Consider the following 17,212-nt stretch of genomic DNA (forward strand, 5'->3'; position numbering starts at 1 on the left):
CCAGGGATCTTACCTCTCCAGCCTTGAAATCTCCCCACTGGCTTCTGGTGGCCGCAAGGATCAAGTTGAAGGCTGTCTGCATTGTCCACAACGCTTTTGGGGGCCGGGGACCACCCAACATCCAACTCTCTCTTCCTAAACACTTTCCTTCTTGAGCCCCATGCTCATCCACCTCCAACTCTCTGAGGGTCAGATGCTTTTCCAAGCTGAGAGTGGGGGGTTGATCTCTCTCCTTGGCTGTTGACTCCCTCTGGAACAGCCTCCCTGCCTCTCTCAAACTTGAGCTGGACCACCTACGGTTCCAGAAGCAACTCAAGACCTTCCTTTTCGCTTCTGCTTTCGCGCTCTCTCTCTCTCCCTTGCTGATGTTCTTGTCTGCTGCACTAACTGGTTACCTGACCTCCCTCTGAACCTTATGGGGACCAGGATCCTTCATGACCAGTAGCCCCTTACACTGCCTCCAGGCATACTGCACACTCGGGACTGTATCTGCAACCCTACAGCCCCCTGCTTCCTAGCACTTACTTAGAACCGGCCATGCCGGCGGCACTTACTTGAGCTTTGCTTATGGCAATCTCCCTTGCCCCTCCCCCTGGGACTTCCCCTCCCTCTTTCCCCTGCACTTGCACAATCTAAATGACATAAAGTCCTAAAAAGATTGTTGTTTTGTTCCTCTTGTCTTCCCGTTCCTTGTCTTGTCGCGCCTAGAAACACTGTGTACAGGCGCGTTATAAATTACTTATATCATATCATATATCATATCATTCTCGCCTGTCTGGGCCCTCTTTATCTTTCTGCATCATGAGCGAGCAGTGCAGGCAGACCCCTTTCCTTCCATGCTGCACTGCCCACAATTCATCTAAATACAGTGGAGAAACTTTACTGAAAATGTTGGGGGGGACATGACAACTGAAGGAAAGGGGTGGGGTGGAGTAAGGGTGGATGGTGGCTCTGAGGGATAACGCTAAACTACGACACCACAAGAGTCCCTTGCTGACGCTCTGTTATAACTTGCATAAGACTGGTGCTGTGTCTTTAAAATTTAATTCTAAAGACAAGCCAGTCTTCTGAAAGTTATAACACCACAGTTTGTCTTTAAAATCCACTGCATTGACAACAGTAAAAAAAAATGCCAGTCTAGCCAATTAATAACACATACCATGCTTGTTTTATCAAGATGCCCAGAATAAAGTCATGTCACAGTAAAAAAGGGCTAGACTTGCTGCCCCAAAATCCCAGTCTGTCTAGCCATGTAATATTTCATATTTGCCTTCTCGATGCCCATAAACAAGTGCTGCACCTGCCAAGCACCTCTCGCGCACACATATACATACATACATACATATACACACACTAAATATTCATACCCATTCACCAAGGACGGCATCAGGGCATTTTAACCTTTTCAAATAAAAGAGGCCTCCAGCCTTAAGGCTTGCCCCCCAGCACCTGACCCCATGTTGCCAGTCAGCACTCAGCGGTCTTGTAACACAGCATTATATTCATTTCTCTGTATTTTAGTTGTGGGGCTTAAAATGTGCACTTTGCCACCTACCTAGAGACACAACAAAATAACATTCACAAAATTAATTTCACCGAGAACAAACAAACCATGCATTATTTATCATTAATTCAGACACAAAAGTCAACACACATATGCTTGTACACACTCACCTACTCACACACACATGCACCCAGCATCTCCATTGCAATGCAGTGTGTGCCCACAACATTCATAAGTACATTACATACACAATAACACATGTAAACAGTGGCACACAGCCATTGCGCAGATCATGCTTTATCCCCCTCTGGCCCTGACAACCGAAATGTAGGGCTACATTGACTTGACCTGGCTGAACTGCAATGCCATAGCAGGACAGGACCTGACAATCAGTGCTTGGGGGAGGGGAGCACTTTTAACAAAGGCCAGGCAATTAGTTATTATTTAGCACATTTCATTCATTGTTAGCACCTGAATTTGTATGCATACATTTTTAGTCAATGGAAATCGTGATGAGTGACTTGGTACTTACATGTCAGGGGAGTGAGCAGGACATGGGAGACAGCAGGCAGCTCATTCTCAAAGTTCTTAAGTAATTGTGTGTTTCTGACACAGAGAGCCAACAGCGTTTAACATTTCAGCTGACTAGAATAGTCTCATTAGAATATGCAGATGCACCCACAAAGTTTGCCCCTCTCCCGGTGACTCCTGCAGTCTCTAATTGTTAGCCCCTCACTACAGGGTTAGCCCGCAGTCAGAGCTAACCCTAGATGCGAGGCCCTTGGCGGCAAATGATGTGTGTGTCCCCTCGTAGAAAATGATGTAAACATATTGTCATTAATATCTGTAGGGATCAGATAAACTGACTCTCAATATCTGAATTTTAACTGTTAATATTACGGTTGTAGCAATATCAGGAGTGAGACTTCTTTTGGAGTAGCCGACCGAGTGAGCTAAATCATTTGTAGAGATGGGGACCTCATAAGAAAATACTCTGACAAGGAAGAGCAGGGTAGAGCGTAATAAAGAATACTGGTAAGTAATCCAAACATACCTAAGGTGACTGCACGTTCCAAGGATGTAAGGATTGGTCCTAGGCCAGACAGGGCAAAGTGCTTTTGCTGCAGGATAGTGCAATCGTAACAAAGCCTATTTGCCCGAAAGGTACTAAGGCAGTCAGAGTAAACAATTCCGCAGGTCTTCAAATGTCATCATCAATAGGTGTCAAGGCCAGAAAAAAAGTGTGGGTGTTCATTAACATACGCATAGTGACTGAACATATCCTACAGTGAAATATGCAAATTTAATTCAACTGGCCTTTCCTAATGGAAGAAAATTCAAAACAGAAATGAACATTGTATTTACTATTTGGTGCCAATAACGAGGCAAGGGCCTGTCTTCCGCACTAAAATACTAAAAGTATTAGTGCGGAAGACATGCCCTCATTATTGGCACCAAATGGGAAGATGATGGCTCTGCCTCTGCATAGCAATGAGGCAGGTTGAAGGTGAGGGTCCCGTCCCACCCAAAATAAAATTACAGTTGGGGTTGGGAGAGAGGGACGATTCAGTGGACTTTACTGACAGTGTTTAGTGAAGTCCACTGAACCGTCCCTATCTCCCTACCTAGTAGTACACTGGCCTCTGCCTCCTCCACCATTACCTACCTGCAACTCTGACCTCAATGTAAAAAAGTGTATGCTCAGCTGGTGATCCAGTGCAATATTGCCAGCAAGGGTGTTTAGGCTTGGCTGCTGCCGCTTTGCCCACGCCTGCGCATAGTGAGGGCACGTGCATAAATTACAGAATGTCACTGATCAATGTGCAGGCGTGGGCCAAAGCTGTGCGATCCAGTCTGCTGCAGCCTGTATCTCAGTCAGAGAGGGCAGTACTGCTGATTGACTTCTCTTCCTAAACCCTATACTCTTATTTTAAAAAGAAGCAACACTCAGAGCAGTTTCATTTTAAAATAAAAGTATAGGAATGGTAAGGGTGAAAATAAAAGTAGAGGAGCACCGCTCCCAGCCTCTCCCCCACACTCCGATCACTGTCTAAATCTGGGGCTTGAGTAATGATAGTGTGGTATAGGTGGTCAACCTCATTTCCATATGGGATGGAGAGTATTTCGTACTTAGGGCCACTCTGTGGGATATCAGTACTTCACTATCTTTTGTCTCGCAAGGTGCTTTTGAAACCCCAATTGATACCATCATTCTTGCGCTATTGGGTGCCTCATTGGCACAACATAGGAGGTCCAGTTGGCAGGTGTAGAAGAAAACTAGGGTGAACACGATAATTGGCAACAAAATCTTCATTATCACTTAAAGCCAAGATGGGGCCCAGTTAAATGCTAAGGTGAACCAGTCACTCTCCTGTACTCCTCCTTCCTTCTTCATGCAAACATCTAGTTCATGGACGGCTGCAATGATGTGGGATAACAAGGTGTTCTCTACATTTTCTGAAGGGTTGAATGTACAGCAGGAATCGCCAAACATTTTGCAAACCCTGCCTTTGATTGCTGATAACATGTTCAGCACATAGAGGTTTTGCATTGTCATAGGTCTCAAAGCACGCAACTCCACCTTGATCAAGTTGAACCAGTTCTCTGTGTCATTTGCGAGCTGGACCAGCTCCCAGCGCACGAACTGCAGCCATTTGGCATTTGCCGTGGCCTGCACTCCCATTAACAGTAGAGATGCAAAAAGGGATTCTGCTGAGCAGAAGAGTCAGTACTCCTTTGGTATTATAGCAAATAATGTGGAGTAGTCTTTGGATATGTAATTCGATCTTTTCTAGATCTTTAGTGGTTGGAACTGTCCTTTCCCTGGCAGGATGCGGAGCTCTTGTGTGAGCAACAGGTTCTTTTCTTCTTTTCTGAATATGGGGGGGCTAGTTAGCTCCTCAGCAGGCAGTGCTCCCCCTTCAGGTGTTTTTTCTGGGATTACTAGTAGTGCTGAGTGCAGCGTGGCTTGCAAGCAATAGCCCTCCATGATGGTGGGAGGTGCAAGTAAGCTTGTTGGCCACAGACCCAGTAGTAATCCATCACAGCTGCAATTCCCTTCTTCATGTCTGGAATCAGGAGAGTTTAATTGCAACGTTCATTCCAGCCAACAAATACTGTGCCCTTGCCGCAGAAACAAAGTCCATATACTTCTTCCCTGTGCACTTGCACCAGCTTTTCCATTATTGCAATCCATGTCAGCTTTGTGATATGATCTGTCCATATCTGTGCACAGAAATTGTCCCCCGCGCTATCACTTCCTTGTCATATGTTACCAGTCCTTCTGCCAGGCAAGGTAGTGTGGTGTCCTGCCATTTGTTATTGACATGCGTATGCCCTTTCTCCATCAAATAGGGTAGCTCCACAAACGTAATGTTTTTTGGATCGTCGCTGCACTTCACAAGATCTGGACCCCCCGTTTGCAGTTGCACACTGTGTGCCAGGAACGTTCTTTTTATTCTGCATAGCACAAGTTGAACTAGGCATTGTGCCTCTATAATTGGGACTGCTTGCAGTACTAACACCTTGGGAGCCCCTGACACATGTGGAATGAGTGAACACACATAACAGCTTCCATTCGCAATGTTTCTTCTCAGGCTACTCATGTCAGTATACCAACTGTTGGTAAACTCGGGATGCTGTATATCCTCAATCGCATTCAAACGCAGCCCTTGATAAGTATCATACTTCTTTCATACTTCCCTTTTCATTATTCTATACACACTCTCATCTCAAGGGTGCCGGCCTTAACATTGATATTGAAAATGTCATCATATTGTTTTGAATGATCAAAGAGTCCTCAAATTGCTGGAAACAAACTCTTTACTATTACCCTCATTGCCAATTGTGCACGCACGCTTGCTATCGTGTTGTTCCTGCTATAATCATCGCTAATACTTGTATCAACAGCATTTCTACTCATATACGTATTTCCATAATGATTGTTAACATTTGTGTTGCTACTAATATATGTAAATCCACTATTATTAACATTTATATGTACTGTCCCATTTAAGTACACAGTCCCATTCCCCCCCTTTATATTACCTTCCCCTAAAACACAGTCTCCCCAATAAAGCCCCAACAATACCATCAATATCATACATAGACCTGCAATAACGGTCATTCCTCAATAAAAGGCATATACCCATTTATTATCGTTTGTGCATCTACCCTTCGGATCTATACTTAATGAACAGTTATTTACATTGGTGAGGTTCATCATCTCCTCTCCTGAGATGGAAGCAGAATGCACAGAACTACAAAATAAAGGAGAGATGTACAAGACGTACCTTGCCACAGACAGACAGAGAGAGAGAGAGAGAGAGAGAGAGAAAAAGAGAGAGAGAGAAAGAGAGACAAAAGAGTGCCAGACAAAAGAGAAATACAGAGCTAGCAGCTGAGTTTTGGCCCGTTTAAAGGAGTGTGACACTGCACACTTGCTGTGCCTGCACAGGCCGGTGAGGTAGATAGGGCGCAGGTGCTACTGCTACTAGTTTAAGATAACTGAAGTGCCGATGTGCTGTCTGGAGGTGCCCTGCGGATGTCAGAGAGGTGGACCCAATATTGCAAGCCCTTTACCTTCACAGCGAGGGGAATGCAAAATACCACCCCGTAGGGTCCGTCAAACCGAGGGTTGTTCCACCTACACATGAAATTGCAAATGTACACAAAGTCACCAGGCAGCAGTGGTTGTGTGGTCAGTCACTGTCATGGTTGCTACATCCAGTGTGTCTGCTGTCTCAGTTCTAGAAAGTGCAATCTGTCGGGAGACACATTTAATTGCCTGCGTTAGTGTGGTCAAATAATCTTTGAGCTTGTCACGTTACACCACTGCTGCCGTATGTACACTTGAAGCTCTTCTTACAGGAGATATGGGGTTCTACATACTCTGACCAGTGACCACCGTGTGAGGTGAAAAATGGTGGTCTTTGCTGGGCTTTGTGCGTAAACTAAAGAGGGCCAGGGGCAAAAAATCTACCCAGTAGATTTCAATTCAACGTGGTACACAGTTTGGACAATTTGATTTTGAGGAGCCCATTGATCCTCTCCACAATGCTGTTGTCCTGTAGGTGATAAATTGAACACATCCAGTGTTTAATGCCAAGTAGTGTTGTGGCGTGCTGAAACAGTGCATTGAAAAAATGTGTGCCATTGTCTGACCTTAAAACCTTGCACACACCCCATTGAGGGAAAACCTCATCTACCAAATATCGAGCAGCACATTTGGCATCCGGATGTCTGCAAGGCCCTGTTTCCACCCACCTTGAGAAAGGGCAAACCACTACTATGATATGAACCATTGCAACGCTCACCCATGTTGGCATAAATTATGTGTAATTCACGGAACGGCCCACTAGGGTGGGGCAATGTGCCCCATAACGTCCGTAGTGTCGTCCCTGTATTGAAACTTTTACATGTAGTGCAATGCACGACAATTTCTGTGATGCTCTCCTGAATGTTTGGTATGAAACAGTCCTCCTGTATATCTGCTGTGATGTGCTTCTTCAAACTGTGTGATGGGTAGTGTAACTGTTCAAATGCTACTGCTAGCAGCTCCTGGGGCATTACTGTCTTCCCGGAGCTCTCTTGTCTTCACAATAGAACTGTTGGGGAATTGCTTGCATCCCCTTCCTAGCTACAATTCCTTCTCCCTTTCTGGTGCCCTTCCCTATAACTTGATTATCTTGGAGATAGGCAATGCTGTGTAAGGTGTTGGATGTTCGCATGCTGGTGGAATGGTCATGATGTACTCATCAGGCATTTTATTTGGCAGATACGTCACGATTTTGGCTACCGCATTGGCGTCTCTGTTGCCCATTGATATTACGTCTATCCCGTTAGTGTGGGCAGCGCATTTGACGACCCTCACAACAGATGGCTGAGATAATGCTTCTATCAGTGTTTCTAGCGGTGCCTCATGCTGCACACGTTACCCATCCGCCCTCCAAAACCCCCTCGTCTTCCAGCAGGATAGACCGGAATGCACAGTTGTTGTGACGTATGCTGAATCTGAATATATTGTGACATGGCATCCTTGGGAGGCTCTCAATGCTTCGGTGAGTGCTATGAGTTCTGCCGCCTGTGCAGAATAATGCATGGGCAATCTTGTCATAACCACTGTCTCGTACTCCACTGCCTCAAGTCATACCACTGCTGCATCTGTCTCTGTCCACTCTCCTGGTCAATTGTGGATGACCCATCAATGAACAGTACCTCATCCTCCATCAATGCACAATCTTTCATTATGGGGATGTCATCCTCTTACCCTTCGTATGTGGCGCAGTCGTGCACCATTAGATCTTCGGCAGTGGGCATATCTGTTTGGCAGGAGTCACTGTTTTTCATCTACCCACATGAATGTGGGGCTTTGAAATAATAGTCTCGTACGCCGAAGATCTCTGTGTAGTCAGAGTGGATTTTGACCTTTCCAGGATGGCAAATAGAAAGTGTTCCACATATAACATAACTGAGCACCCCATTACAATAGTAGAACTTTTTTCTATTGCAAATGCATCAGCTGCTAATGCTTGTTCGCATACACACTGCCCTTGCATCACTGAATCCAGTGTGCCACTGTAATAGGCCAATGGTTTATGGCCCATAGTGCTCTTCTGTGTCAACACTGCGGTCATGAGCTGGCCATCTGAATCTGAGAGCAAGTAAAATTTCTGTGTGTAGTGTGGGGTGGCCAGTTAGGGTGCTGAACTAATAACTTCTTTTAGAACCTCGAACTGTTTGATCATATCTGCAGTCCACTGTAGCTTATGATCCCTTGTTTTTTGTGCTTCCTTAAGGGCCTGCAGAAGTCCTCTCGTGTATACCACGTAATCTAAGATCCATGCCGTACAGTAGTTATACATCCCCAAAAACCTCTGCATTTCTTTAACTGAGGTGGGTCTGGGGGTGGCGCGTACTGATGCTGCCCTATTTGGTAGCATTGTTTTACCATTCGCTGATATGTACTGCCCCCGATTGAGTGCATCCTGTAGGCAGTATTGCAACTTAGCCTTGTCGACCTTGTACGCCTTATGGGCCACCAATTGTAGAAGTATAATGGAATCCCTTCGGCAGTGCTGGTCACTGTCATTGCACACTAGCAGATCATCCACGTATAGGATAATCGTACTGGATACCTAAATGTTCCCTAAATCAGTGTGCAGTATTCTGTTAAAGATGTTCAGGCTCTGACAGTACCCCTGAGGTGACCTAGTATGTACAAAACACATTTGGCCTTGTGTAAATGCTGTGAGATACCTTGACTCATGATGGCGTGGAATCGGGAAGAATGCATTCTCCACTACAGTAAAGTATGTGGCTTCTTTGGGGCTACTGCATAGAATTGTCGCAGGATTAGAAATGACCAGAAATTCTTTCTGTATCACATCATTGAAGGGCCGTGAGTCCTGAATCCTTCTCCAATAAGCCCCCTGTTGATTTCTTGACTGGGTATATCGCTGTTACACAGAGACGTGGATGGCACGATGATCCCCTGGTACAATAGGACATGTAGTGCATTTCTGATACCCTCCTCCACCTCCCCTGATACCGGATATTGTTTTACCTGGCTTCAGATTTATATGCACAGGGGTCTCGTCTTTCAGTAGTCCCACATCGTAGACCCACATCACAAAGGCACATGTAGTAAGTCTTTGTCAAGAAATAGAGGTGGAGTTAGTACTGCCATCAGGGGCTCTGCACCCTTCGGTACTGTACTATTATGTCACAGGGGATACAAATCTCTAATATTATCTCCCCATTTTTGTCATTCTTCTCAAACAGCTCATCATCCATCACTTCCTTTAACCATACTGTTGGATTTATACAGAGCACTGTGCGCCACACACACCCGTCCCTGTGTATTCCTAGCATGACAACTCTCTTGTCAGAGACCAACAATCCCTGTAAATCCAGCGACAATATTGTTCCCGCCACCAACTCAGGTGATACAACTGGACAAAAGATGAGACCATGAACCACCACCTCCCTTGTCATTGTGTGTATTATCAACATTGCCCTTTATTTTAAAGTGTTTTTATTGAGATTTTCAAACGAGAATTACACACTGAATAGACATATTGTAAATAGCATTTATCATTGGAAAAAGGGGAAGGGGGAAAGGTGAGGGGAGAAAAGGGGGAAACTTATAACAAAGAACATAACTTAAACCAACAACAAAGGTCATCACAGTCCCATGTCTGCTTCTGGAGCTAGTCTGGTGGGGAGCGGCGCGGGTGCACAGTCCACTGCGGAGAGGTGTTGGGTTTTCTGGGTGGGGCAAATCGGAATATAATGATGTTTAGTGCAAAACATGTGTCCGGGGCTTGTAGGTAGATTGGCTTTTGGTCACGGGGGTTTGTCATCAGATGGATGAAACATGACCCTTATCAAAGATTTCCAGGCTTCATAGGTCATGACCGGGCCTTCCCCAGTCTTAATTATTCCTTTCCCCCATAGTATAGTTTCCGCTTATGGCCAGTGTGCTAGGTCCTTAAGCCAGTCAGAGTTTTCCATGTCATAGCGATTGCTCTTTTGGGCAGTATACAGGCCATGTCCATGAATTTGACGATGTGCCTGATCTTGCTTATCCGTGGGTAGGATCCCAGCAAACATTCCTTCAGTATCCACTCGTAGCGGGTCAAGCCTGCACTCCTGCACTCTTGTTCGATTTTGGCCCAAAAATGCAGTATCTTTGGGCAGCTCCAGAACATATGTGCCATTCCTGCATCCTCTGAGTTGCATCTGGTGCATAGTGGGAGCGGGGGTCTGCTGAATTTGGTGATTCTACTGGCCTTAAGCCATTCAGAGTTTTCCATATCATAGCGATTGCTCTTTTGGCCAGTATACAGGCCATGTCCATGAATTTGATGATGTGCCTCTTGCTTATCCGTGGGTAGGATCCCAGCAAACATTCCTTCGGTATCCACTTGTAGTGGGGCAAGCCTGCACTCCTGCACGCTTGTTCGATTTTGGCCCAAAAGTGCTGTATCTTTGGGCAGCTCCAGAACATATGTGCCATTCCTGCATCTTCTGAGTTGCATCTGGGGCATAGCGGGAGCGAGGGTCTGCTGAATTTCACGAGTCTACTGGGGGTCATGTATGTTCTGTGGAGAACGTTTAGTTGTATTAATCTGAATCTTGCGTTTCTTGATACTTCTCTGGGAAACTGCAGGATTCTCTCCCATTCCTGTTCTGTAAGGCTTATCCCCAAGTCTGTTTCCCATGTGTTCTTTAGGGTGTCGCTCTTGGGATTAGATCTGTCTGTGAGCTGGGCGTATATCCTGGAAGTTGGCTTGCAGCTGTCTCCAAGGTTGTGCAATAGGGCCAGGGTCGGGTTCGCTTCAGGTTCCTCCGGCCATCCGCTCCATTTATTTTTTGCCACTTCTCTGATTTTACGGTAACAAAGGTATTGGCCTTTGGGGAGTCCTTCGTTGATTTCTAGGGAGTCTAACTCTCTGAAGAAGTTTTCGTCGTACATATCTCCCCAGGTATAGATGCCGTGCCTTTCCCATAGCCTTATGAGCGCCAGTTCATCTTTGTTAGTGCAGACGTCAGCGCTCATTGGTGTTTCTGGGGAGCATGGATTCTCTATCCTCTGCAACATCAGTGCTCTGTCCCATATTTCACGGCCCAGCTGAACAAACAGGGGAACTTTCACTGAGTGTTTCCATCGGACCCAGAGGATCTCTTTCAGTCGCACCGGTGCTATTAGCTGGGTTAGGAGATTGGTCTCCGAGATGGAGTCATCTGCGAGCCATTTGGCCACAAAAGCAAATTGGGCAGCCAGGAAGTATCTCTCCAAATCCGGGAGCTGAACACCACCTACTTTGTATGGTAGCATTAATGTATCTAGGGCAAGCTTGTGTCTGGAGCTTCCCCACACCAGATCTTTCAGCAATGAGCCCAGCAGCTGGAAGAGAGCGGCCGGGATGTAGTAGTGAATGTTTTGGAAGAAGTACAGGAAGCGTGGTAGCACTATCATTTTAAAGATGGCCACTTGGCCCATCATTGACAGTGGGAGCTTGGTCCAGAACTTCATGGATTTTTTTAGCCTTTGTACTGCCACCAGGGTGTTGCCCCCGTGTGTCTGTTCGGGGGGGTGCCAGATGTTGATGCCCAAGTATCGAAATGTGTGTGGTTCGCAAGTTATCCCGACTTCTGGGAGTGCTGATTTAATGGTCCCGACCAGTCCTGCCAGTGGGAATATGCAAGACTTCTCCGGATTGAATGATATCCCTGATACTCTTGCAAATTTCCTTAGTACCTCCAGGATTGTGGGTATGTTGAGTTGTGAGTCCCTTAGGTAAAGTAAGACGTCATGCGCGTATAGCGAGATCACGTTGTATAGGCCTCCAATTTATATGCCTGCGTCGAAAAAATTGTTTCCTTATGTATATTGCTAGTAGTTCCAGCCCAAGGATGTATAGCATTGGAGAAAGGGGACATCCCTGCCTGGTGCTCCTCTGTATGTCCCATGGTGCCGACACCATCCTCCTGGTTTTAACTCTGGCCACCGGTGCCTTGTAGAGGATCTCATTCCAGCGGATAAAATATCTGCCCAGGCCGGAAAAATCTTTCAGGGTAGCCAGAAGCCACTCCCAGTAAATGGAGTTGAACGCTTTAATGGCGTCCAGGGAGACTACTGCGTAGGGTTCCTGCAAGCCTATGGTTTGTGCTATGATATGCTGCAGTCTGTGTAAGTTCGCTGGTGTGCTGCGGCCCGGGGCAAACCCATTCTGATCTCTGTGTACTAGGGTCCCAATGACTTTTGATAATCTGTTAGCAAGTATGGTCGTAAGAATTTTTATATCATAATTAAGGATGGCTATAGGCCCGTAGGAGCCACACCCGGCTGTTAGTTTCCCGGGTTTGGGTATGGGAATCACTAGTGTCTCATTCATGCTGCTTGGTAGTATCCCAGCCTCAAAGGCTTCCTTGTAGACCACATGTAGAGTCGGAGTTAGCTCGGCTTTGAATGATTTGTAGAACTCTGGGGGTAGCCCGTCGCTCCCAGGGGTTTTACAGGTGGACAGTGCTTTCATCGCCTCCCGAATGTCCTTGATTGTTAGCTCTTGGTTTAGTGTGTCTCACTGGGCTTCTATTGTGGGGAGGCCTATTTCCTCTAGCGTGTCAGAGATATCGTCCTGGGGTACGATGGAGTTATGGCTGTATAGATGGGAGTAAAAGCTTCTGAATGACTCATTAATCCCTGTTTGCGTTGTGTGTGTGGTGCCTGTCTGGTCTTTGATTTCGAGGATCAGGAGTTTCGGGTTCTCTTTTTTACGAAAGTAGCCTGCCTGGTTTATCCCCTTCCGAGTGAGCCCTGGTGGTTTCTGCGATATAGTCAAATTTAGCCAATCTGGCCCAGGCTTCCTGGCAGTCTTTCCTTGTTGTGGACATTTCCCTTTTGAGTTCCTTAGACTTAGTGGCCATGGCCTGCAGTCATTTGATCTTCTCCTCACCGCCCTCCAGTTCTTTCTTGAGTGTTTTCCGGATCCCACCGGCACTGGCTATGACCACCCCCCTTACTATTACCTTCAGGGCTTCCCAAACGATGCTCCATCTGTTCACACTTCCCAAGTTGTTGTCCATGTATTCTGTTATTTTGTCACGGAGCCCCTCTGTGAATGCCCCGTCGGTCAGGGCATCCGCTGGCCTCCGTCACATAGGTATGGGTGGTCTAGGACCCTTTGGCTTCCATACCATAAGGAGCGGGGAGTGGTCAGATATGGTTCTGCCTAGGTAGGTGGCGGAGTCTATTTGGGGGAGGTGCACTTTGTCTATCAGTAGGTAGTATATAGGGGTGTATACCTCATGTGGCTCTGAGTAGTATGAGAATTCCCTACCTTCAGGATGCAGATCCCTCCACACCGCCGACAGGTCCAGTTCTTGTATGGCTTTACGTAAGGTGGAGGAAGGATGGTTGGTCGGTTGCATTGGGGGGACGGATCTGTCGAGGGCAGGATCATGAAGGCAATTGAAGTCGCCTCCCCATATGAAAAAGCAGTCTCTGTAGGGAGCTAGCTTCTGTTGTAGTTTGGCAAGATACGACATGGTACCGCAATTAGGGAGGTATGTGTTGATTAGGCACACTTCACATTGTTCAATGCTTCCTCAGAGTATGAGGTATTTGCCCTCGGGGTCCACCTCTTTAGACAAGAGTTTGAAAGGTACATTCCCGCTTATCCATGTGTGCACTCCTCGGGCATACTTGGAGTATGTTGCTCTGAAGCCCTGTCCCCCTCACCAGTCCAGGCTGCGACAAGGTGCGTCTCTTGAAGCATCGCAATAGAGATATGTTTTCTTCTCAGGAAGGATTTTATCCTGTTCCTTCGCATGTAAGTGCCCATCCCCCTGACATTCCATGTCAACACCTTGATATCAGCTGCCATATTTATAGGGTTGGCCCCCTGCCCCATTGTGGTGTGCCTTCCGACTCCGCAAACTGGTTATGTTGAGGACTGTGGGACCTTTCAACCAAGAAACAAGAAAAAAAAAAAAGAAAATTGTCCAACTGGACCAACTGCACCCAGCAGTTGAGCAGATTATGCGTTGCTCGGGTGCCCCGCTCTCTCAGGGCCCTTCCAGGTCATCTTGAGCGGGTGTGATGCATCAGCAATGTGTTGACGCAGATTCTTTCACCAGGGGGTGCTGTAGGTTGGGCAGATGGGCCGGCTCCTTCCTGCCTTTTATTGTGCGATCGGTGGTTCGATCCATGACCTCTGTTTGTCGTTGGGTGATCCTGCCTTGTGGACTCGAGACGAGGGTCATGGTGCCTTCTCCTCCCCATCCGCCAAGTTGTTGTGTTCTAGCCACATGATGGCTGCCGCTGGTGATTCCAGAAAAATTGCTCTGCCTTTGTGTATTATCTTAAGCCTCGAGGGATACATTAGCATGTATTTGATGTTTAGCTGGCCTAGTCTAGCCTTGATTGGGATGAAAGAGTTCCTCGCCCTTTGTACTACGGGCGTGTAGTCCAGATAGATGGCAATCCTGGCATTGCCTCTTTTGATCCCCCCCTCACGCGAGAAGCGCAGAACTGCTTCCCTGTCTTGGAAGTTAAGGATTCTGGCTATCATTGGCGTGGGTGGGAGCCAGGTGGTGGTTTCTTCTGTAAGGATCTATGTGCTCGCTCGACCGCAAAGCCTTGCGAGAGACGGGCAGTGCCTATCTCTTGTTGTATGAGAGTCTCTATAAAGTTAGTAGGGTTGGGGCCCTCCATTCCTTCAGGAATTCCGTGTAGGTACACATTATTGCATCTGGAGCGCCCTTCTGCGTCTTCAGCCTTCTCTTCTAGGACCTTGTTGCGTTTCTCGAGTTCTTGGACTGTACCTTGCATGTCTTTGAGGATTTCGGTTGATTCCTTTTGCGCTGTCTCTGTGGTGGTCACACGGTCTGTAAGGTTGCGTAAGTCTTGACGCATCAGCATCATGTCTGCCTTCACCTCCCCGCTTTTAGTGTCTATAAAGGAGCGTAGCCCGCTGATGGCCTCTAGTATCTTATTGTCCTTATCATTCTCACCAGATGTTGTGGGTCCTGGGCTGGGCTCCTTAGCCTGCTGGTCTGGTTGTTTGGGCTTGCCTCCAGTGAATGACTCCATGATAGTGTTTTTAGTTTTGCTTTTGGAATTCGGCATGGCTGTTTGTGGAGTGCCGGCCCGCCTGGAGGCTGGAGCAGTGCCGCGTATTCCCTGGGATTCAATTGGGGGTCCGGTCTCTAAACGTGGGTCACAGGTAGCTGCTCTAGGGAAAGCTCTTGTGTGCAGCGGGGGTATAACACATGATGATTGTGAAGTACGGAGCAGGGAGCATCCGTCAAGCAGGTGCACTTTCTGACTAGTGTTCCTCAGCTGTATCGCAGCTCCCTATTCTTCTGCGCAAGGTTCTTGTTGCAACAGCTCCGTCCCTGGTCTCTCCACTGCAGGAGGCTGTGTGCGTTGCATACGGTTGTGATCTCCGGTGTGGCGGATCCAAGGGCGCCACTGGAGACGCTGTGAAGCGCTGGTAATCCAAGTGTTTGGAGGCGGGCTTGTCTCCAGTACGGGGTCCTCGTGGGTTTAGGAATTGTTTATGCCCCCGAGATAGTCACCAGGCTGGGGCGGGAAGATCCAGTGCTCTGATGTCGCTTTGCGGCTCTTGTGCGATGGAAGAAGACAAATGTGAGGTCTCCCCTGGCAGGCTAGGGCCAGCAGTCGCCTCCGTTTGGTTTCTGGTGCTCTAGCGGGGGTCCCCCACAAGGTCCTGGGGATAATTTGTAGCAGGATGCTGGTCTTTTGTCCTCCGGGTGTAGATGATTGCGGGGTTTGGGGCGGGGGGCTTCCGGTGTGCAGGGCAGTTATAGGCAATGTTCTGCATTAGCAGTGCAGGGCCCAGTTCCCCAGTGTGACGGTTTCCATTGTGGTGACTTTGCCTTGATGGCGCAGTTTAGGGGGCAACTGCCGTCGAGTTGCGACCTGTGGGCCAGGAGCTTTGGGGCACCTTGTGGTTTCTGGTGGTTGGTCTTCGTAGGTGTCAGACCTACTTGATGGCCCAGGGTTGGTGAATGGAGATCCACCACTATATATGTTCCGGTGGGGGCCTTTTCCAGGGTGCTGGACGTTGTATAAGGCAGGGTGTGGGCCTCATCTCCCCCTTCTGGGGATAGTTCCTCCTTATTTGTATATGCAGGCTCTCATTCGAGGCCAAAGCCCTCCAGCACTGGAGTTCACAGGCCCCCTGCTTTATTATTCAGCGGGTGGAGGCAGCCAGTCCTCCGGGTGGGCAGCGCAGCCGGGCGCCGGGGCGACCCGGGGGCCTCCTATGTGCCCTCTGTCCTCAAAGGACGGCCCACCTTTGAGGCCGCAGGAGCGGGATGCCCGCTCTGGATTGTGTCATATGCTGGGTTCCAGCTGGGGTGACAGGAGTTTGCCCGCATCCCGCGGGTTCCTTGGGAGGGCTGCCAGGGGTCCAGGTCCGTCAAGCAGTCCCCTGCTGCATTCGTGCGTCTGCCTTCCTCGCTCCACTCGCGGGGGGGGGGCTACAGGAGGTTTGGGGGGCGCCAAGGGGGAGTTGAGATATGGACTCCAGGGGCGAGGGTGTTTGGTCCCCGTTGTGTCCCCGCACCACCAGCCGCGCGCCGCCCGACACCAGCCGAGGCTGCGTGGGTGTTGCTTCGTGGCGGTGGGGGCGCCAAGAGGGTGCTAAGTGGTGGGCACCGAGAGCCTGGGAGCTGGGCCCCATCTGCTGTCCCACGCTGCAAGACTCAGAGTAGCGTTTGACTCTGTGTGTGGCCCCTCCTCCTTCACGGGGCTAGAGCACTGCTGCAGCCACCATTTTTGGTCCGAGGGGGTCAGGATTTGAAGGCTGCGTTGTCGGGGATGCCGGCTCCAATATGTTTGGGATTGCCCCTGTAGATACCCTTAATTCTGATACCCTTGACCCTGTTACAAATACCCTAGCCCTTGGGGCCCATGGCCCTGCTGCTGTGACCTGTAATTATACCCCATTGCAGACCTGCTCCTGCATTTTCTTGCAAAATGCCCCCACCTCAAACAGTTCCAACATTTTGATGGTTCAAACCCCTCCCTCTGGGTACAAATCCCCCACTCTTGCTCCTCGGATGCCACCTCTTCCACACTGCGGTTCCCATATCCCCCACCCCACTGTCCTTGTCCTCCTTCAGCCCAGAGCACAGCAATAGGGGCACTCATGACCTGTGGGTGCTCTCTGT

Source organism: Ambystoma mexicanum, chromosome 3q (assembly GCF_040938575.1).
Source record: "Ambystoma mexicanum isolate Mex_15411 chromosome 3q, UKY_AmexF1_1, whole genome shotgun sequence".
NCBI lineage: Eukaryota > Metazoa > Chordata > Amphibia > Caudata > Ambystomatidae > Ambystoma > Ambystoma mexicanum.